Below are 5,225 nucleotides of genomic sequence, written 5' to 3' on the forward strand. Positions count from 1 at the left end.
ATCGGATTTTCCAAGTGGTTTCCATTTCGCAAATGATCGGAACTTACTTTCTGGATAACGCTCGTATTATTATTAGAACCAGGATTTCAACGCAAAAATGAAGTTCAAAATTGTTATTTAAAAATCTACTCACACAATGTTCATAGCTCAGTTATATCAATATTCTTGGAGACCACGTCTGTAATTTAGAACCATTCTGTTAGTTTGGAGATTTAAATTTGTTTAAACATTATATCCGTTACAAAAATTGTGCTAGCAATAGTTACAAACTTTTAAAAATGTTTCTTCGAATTGGTCTCTTAAAGGACCGTGTTAAATTTTGGGGGTGTAGTTTAAAACCATTTTGCTAGCTTGGGACGTTAAACGGTTCAAACGTTTTACCTGTTTCTGAAGTTGTGCTAGTCGTTGTTACATTTAACCTTCAAAAATGTTGCTATAAGTTTGTCATGTTTCTTAAAGGACCGGGTTAAACTTTGAGTCTGTAGTTTGGGTTGGTATCATTTTTCTATCGTTATTAAATTTGTTAAACAACTGTGCTCTTTCGAATTCAAAGCATTATGCTCACTGTTTTAAGAACTACTAATTTCTAAAAGATTATTTCACTATGTTGTAATATTGTTGTCTCTTAAAATTGTTTAATAAATGTGAATCACTTGGTAAATAATGAGTGACGTCATTCCCTGGGGCCCAGCCTTTCCATGAACTGTTTTTATCCTGGGTATCCTGTCCTCACAGCTGTCGTGAAATAACAGGAAAAATCAGGGAAATTAGACATTTTCTAAAGCACATCATATTTCTCTGCGATTGACCGTGCGAAACTTTGTTCAAGCTTGCCATGTCAGGTAAAGAGCAGTAACACGAACAATTTGTAACAATGAACTTTAACACAGTCAACACTGCGTAAATTCCTTTTGGCTATGCCGACTTGGATGGGTGATAATTTTCAACATAACCATGAACTTGACTTAAGAGCGCGCGATAGTATTTCGAGTGACACACTAGACACCAATTCCCACTGTATACGAATGCAATAACGGATACAAGTCGCAACACCAAGAAGGAGTTGTGTGACATAAACAAAATTTGGTAGGCCTGTTTCTACCTGTGAAAGATAATGTCTATTCAAATTTCGCGCCAGTCGCATAAGAGTGGCGTCATTAACCTTACTTTTTTTTCTTCTTCAGTCATCAGTCTTACGACTTGATTGATGTGTCCCGCCACGAATTCCTCTCCTCTGCCAACTTCTTCATCTCAGAGTAGTGCTTGTAACCTAGGTCCTCAATTATTTGCTGCATGTATTCCAATCTCTGTCGTCCTCTACATTTTTTACCTTCTACAGCTCCCTCTAGTACCACGGAAGTCGTATCCGATGTCTTAACAGATGTCCTATCATCCTGTCCCTTCTTCTTGCCAGTGCTTTACACATACCCCTTCCCTCTCCGATTCTGCGCGAAAACTCCTCATTCCTTCCTTAACAATCGGTATCAGTCCATCTAATTTTAAACTTTCCTCTGTAGTACTAGAACCCAAATGCTTCGATTCTCTTCTGTTCCGGTTTTCAGACAGTCCATGTTTCACTACCATACGCTGATGTGCTCCCAAGTACATTCACAGAAATTTCTTGCTACTATGAGAATGTGTTTGCTTTAAACACACGCTGTAATATAGTATTAGTTACTTTTGGCAATGGGCGTGGTGAGTTGACCCCATTATCAACACCTTACTGAGTTTGAATAGGGTCTTGTAATAAGCACAAAAGCACTCAGTCATCAGGCCACAAGTGGCCCATCGGGACCATCCGACCACCGTGTCACCCTCAGCTGAGGATGTGGATAGGAGGGGCATGTGGTCAGCACACTGCTCTCCCGGTCGTGACGATGGTTTTCTTTGACCGGAGCCGCCACTATTCGGTCGAGTAGCTTCTCAATTGGCATCACGCGGCTGAGTGCAACCCCGAAAAATGGAAACAGCGCATGGCGGCCCCGATGGTCAACCACCCAAGTGCCGGCCACGCCCGACAGCGCTTAACTTCGGTGATCTAACGGGAACCGGTATGTCCACTGCGGCAAGGCCGTTGCCTCGTGTAATAAGGAGTACAAGAAATTACGTATTACTTCTGCGATATTTCAGGAAGACTTGGCAGGACTGTAGCCACTGTACATGACTGCTGGCAGCGGTGGTCAATAGAATATACTGTCGCAAGAACGGGCTCCGGACGGCCACGTGTGCCTCTACCAAGAGAGCAGATCATCTAGTTCGGGTATGGCTCTGACGCATCGTACTGCATCTGCAGCAGTAATCTGAGAAGCAGTCGACACTACAGTAACGCAACGAACTGTAACAAGTAGGTTACTTCAAGGACAGCTCCGAGCCAGACACCTTGTAGCTTGGATTTCACTGACCCCAATGCACTGCCACTCGTTAGTGATGTCAAGCGAGAGCTCTTTGGAAGGCAGGGTGGAGATCTCTGAAAGCTGATTCTGCCTCGGTGCAAGTGATGGCCGTGTGTTGATTAGGAGGGACCAGTTGAAGGCCTGCAACCGACCAGTCCGCGTGCTGGACACACAGCTGGACTTATAGTCTGTGGCGCGATGACAACAGGAGCGCTCTTGTGGATATCCCACTCAACGTGAGTGCGTTTCTATACGGCAATTTGGTGATTCGACCTGCAGTGCCGTCGTTCGTTAACAGCATTCCAGTAGGTGTCTTACAACAGGGTAACACTAGCCTACATACCGCTGTTGCAAGCCGTTTTAACGTGTTGCAGAGTGGCTGGCTAATCCTATTATTTTCGTGATCAGCCAGCCACAGTCCTCTGCTGTGCAGTTTTAATTCCTTCTGCCTTTGTTCTCTATGTAGTTTTTGTTACTGTGCTCCGTTTTCCGTGCTGTCTTACCATTGACCATGGGATTTTCTTCCCCCGGAATTTTTATTTTAGTGCTTCGCCTGACTGGTGGATGGTTTCACTGTGCTCTGTGTTTTTATGAAGCAAGGGACCGATGACCTTTGCAGTTTGGTCCCTTTAATCTTCAAACCAACCAACCAACCCAATATACTCTGCAGATTGTTTTCCTGTTGCCTTGGCCTGCTCGGTCACCACCTCTTTCTCCAAGAGAGAACGTATGGGACATCATCGGACAACAACTCCAGCGTCATTCACAAAAAGCGTTAACCGTCGCTGCATTGACCAATCAAGTGCAACAGGCACCGAATTCCATCGCACAAACTGACATCCGGCTCCTGTAAAACACAAACAATGCACGATTGCATCCTTCCTTTCAAAATCCTCGCTGTTGTAGCGGTTATTGATGTACCAGCATTTCACACTTGCAATGACTTACCTTGTACTTGCATTAAAATGTGATCTTGCTCACTTAAATATGTTATCTAGAGCCGGCCGGTGTGGGCGAGCGGTTCTAGGCGCTCCAGTCTGTAACCGCTCGACCGCTACGGTCGCAGGTTCGCATCCTGCCTCGGGCATGGATGTGTGTGATGTCCGTAGCTTAGTTAGGTTTAAGTAGTTCTACGGGACTGATGGCCTCAGATATTAAGTCCCGTAATGCTCAGAGCCAGTTGAACCACCTAAAACAGCGCAGATTTTGCAGAAATGGTGTGTAGTTTTCATAGAATGGATTGGTAGTGAGGGCATCGAATTGTCAGCCAATGAACAGATTGTTATAGTACTTAAAATCTATATTTTGTGCAAATATATACTTTTTAAATGTAAAAAGCTATTGACTTGAACATATTAAAAGTATGGTAAATTTGAATGTAAGTGGTGCCTGTTGTAGGATTCTAGTGCGAGTCGTTTATGAAGTATCATATTTTCAACAGATGCCACACCGACAATTGCGCAACAACTGTGGTTGCGCGCACTAAAGAACAATGCAAATGCATACACTCGTCACTTTCTGACCAGTAACGAGACAACTGACCATCACAGTCTGTGTCCGAAATGACCACCGGCAGAGGCAATACACGCATCCTGTCTGGTAAGGAACGGATGATGCACTCAAGTTAGCGGAGATGTCCGAGCAGGAATCATCGGATGTAGCAGGTATGTCCTTTTAGAAAGCTTCTTTCAGCTTCCACCACAGAAGAAAGTCTACAGGCTTGAAATCTGGTGGTAGGGCCGGCAAATTTACATGTCCACTGCGTCTAATCCAACTATTTAGAAACAATTCTTGACGACATACTGTAGTGGTTCGAGTACTATGGGCTGGACAGCCATCATGTTGGTGGCACAGGTTCCTCCTCGTCAGCGGAAGATCGTCTTTTAGCATACGTGGAAGATGGTCTGTTAGGAAGCTGCGATGCTTCTGCGCATTCAGTGTTCCATCTGTGAAAAAAAAGGCCTACAAGCTTGTGGTTCGCTATCCCACACCAAACGTGTAGACTCCACGGACGCTGACGCCGCACCCGATGAAGTCAATGGGGATTGTCAACAGACCTATAGTACATGCCTGGGCAGTTTACTAGGTCATGACGTAAATGTGGCTTCATCATTAAAGAAGATACATGTTACATCTGCAATAGCCTGTCTTAATGCCCATATGCAAAAGTTAGAACGATTCTCATAATCGTTTCTATGCAGCTCTTGCTGGAGGCGAGAGAAGAGATAGAGATGGAACCTACGTCGATGGAGAATGTATAAGACACTTGCCTGACTCATACCAATTGCTCGAGCGATTGCGCTGGAGCTAACGTGCGGATCAACTGCAATAGCAGCAAGAAAATATTTCTCACTCCTCTGTCGGCATTATTTCCTTCTGGTACGTTGTCTTGATGTAACATTAGTACTTTAAAGTAACTGGTTGAAGACGTTCATATATATAATTGTCTAGATGGTTCACTTCTGTTGGGATATCTTGCCGTATACACAGTAGAGGAACGAACTGCATTCTTTCAACACTTTCCATATAACATGAACCTGTCGACTTTTTCCGCATTAGTAAATCCCATCGTCCACTCACGCCTTTCTGCTTGGACTGTCACACACTAACTGACCAGCAAGTGCAGCGCACTGAAGGAATACATAGGCACACTGTAAGCAAACGTAACAACATCACACCTAGCAGCTACGAAGATTGAATGGCGGAATCAACTGTTGGTGTGGTAACATTTCAGAACACAATTTACTGCATATAAAAGTGGTCCAGAGAACAGAGTTCCAGGGTACAAAAGAACACAGCAGATATTGAAAGTGCCCACAATTCATCCCTTGA

General features: G+C 44.0%; 1 pseudogene; it reads right to left on the reverse strand.

Annotated features, from left to right (window-relative positions):
* Window positions 1–1,961: 1,961 nt before the first annotated feature.
* On the reverse strand, window positions 1,962–2,079 carry LOC126100770 (5S ribosomal RNA; annotated as a pseudogene).
* Between the last annotated feature and the right edge of the window lie 3,146 nt (window positions 2,080–5,225).

Source organism: Schistocerca cancellata, chromosome 1, assembly GCF_023864275.1.
Source record: "Schistocerca cancellata isolate TAMUIC-IGC-003103 chromosome 1, iqSchCanc2.1, whole genome shotgun sequence".
NCBI lineage: Eukaryota > Metazoa > Arthropoda > Insecta > Orthoptera > Acrididae > Schistocerca > Schistocerca cancellata.